The following is a 1,813-nucleotide window of genomic DNA, read 5'->3' on the forward strand; positions in this document are numbered from 1 at the left end:
GTCTCTCGAAAAATTGTGTATCTATAACACAAACACACACACAACTGAAAAAAATTCGCGTGTACTCAACGCACACAACTGTAGAAATCTAAAAAAAATGTATTACTACTGACGATATCGCACACATCACTTTGCTTTATTTATACCCTGAAATATTGCAATGATAATAGTTTTGTTTACATCGTATTGAGTATATTGAATTCGACTACTTATAATTTTCGGGGGGGGGCATGTAGTGGATAGGAATGGAGGGGAGGGTAAAGGCCGGGCACGTCCACAATAGGCATGGAGGGGGGAGGCCGGGCACGGCATGGAGGACCATGGCAGCGATTGGCATGGCGGGGCATGGCACGCGCACGATAGGGAGGGCGCAGTAATGGGATCCGTGGGATTTGCGGGGGGCCCAGAACCGACTAAAACATACTACTTCAATAGATAGTACTTTACAGTATTTGATTATTATATGCAGTCAAAAGATAAGCAGCGTTTATATTTTTAATATTGCCAATATTGCAATACCTACAAGATTATTTATTAATTTCGTCAGGTAAATCATTTAGTTATAATTTATATTAACACTAATTTGTAGGTATCGGGATGAGGTAACTAAAATAGTGACGTTCGTAACGGCGGAAACACTCTTTATTAGTAATAAGTTAACAAATAACGACGCGAGTGTCGGCGACGACGGTTCGGCAAAAGCTAAAGCTCGTCGCCGCCGCCGACCGGGCCGTCGGCCGTGCCTTGAGGCGGCGGCCAGACCGGTTGTCCAGTCGCGTTATCGCGGACAAGAAAAGGCAGCCGCGGTCGTTGCGATAACGACCGCGACAAATTGGAAGTTTGATTGTGTATCACATTGTATTTTTATTTTACTAAATCATATTATATACCGAACTTTTTAAGTTTCCGACTTTTTTACTATGGACATTTTTACTTCAAATTTTAGTATACCAAATTATATATATGTATATAAATATGTAATATCACTATGAATGCTAATATACTATATTAGAATTAAAAATTACTATTCTGCTTACCATCTCTGTTTATTTGACTGTGTATCAATGTTGCTGGTCTTAAAGTAATATCTTCAGTTGCTTTTCTTTTTAAACTGTTTCAAATACTTTGTCTCTTAAATAATTCAGAAGAATCCGGCTCATGACAATGATTAGTTAGGTTACTTTCATTTTCTAATAACACTGATCCACTCCTCTTAAAATAACACTTGCATTTCTTGTTTGTGCAACTCCATCGCTCGACATCATTGGCCAACATTTTGTGGAAACGATATTTAAATTTATTAATAATTCATATTTCTTTATTTTTTTCAATAAAAATTGTATTCAATATGACTGCAATATTATAACACTAATACACTAAAATATATCTTGCAACTAAAGCACTTGCAGACGTACTGAGTAGATAGATCGATCGTAAATCGATGACCAGCCTTAAGATAAAATGTTCGTAAGCTCATCGAGTAAAAACCAATTCGTGTTTAAATATATCTGCACATCATAAGTGACAAATATATTAGATTTATCTTGTCAATTTACGCTTACCTACTAAACAACAGGAATTAATCGACGAACTCCGATTTTTTTATATTTCTTATTTTTCGTCTACCTGAATCATATAAATGTACATAATATTTCAAAATATACAAATGAAGTGTATCGATCTTTGTATTTACTTATTTTCCTATGTAATATGTTGTACATTTATATTTTTAAATTATTAGATAGGTCATGTATCAAAATAATTTATTTTTGAAATTTTAAAAAAGAAAATTATAATTATTTATATCATAGGT

The sequence above is a fragment of the Aphis gossypii genome, chromosome X (genome assembly GCF_020184175.1).
Source record: "Aphis gossypii isolate Hap1 chromosome X, ASM2018417v2, whole genome shotgun sequence".
Classification (NCBI taxonomy): domain Eukaryota; kingdom Metazoa; phylum Arthropoda; class Insecta; order Hemiptera; family Aphididae; genus Aphis; species Aphis gossypii.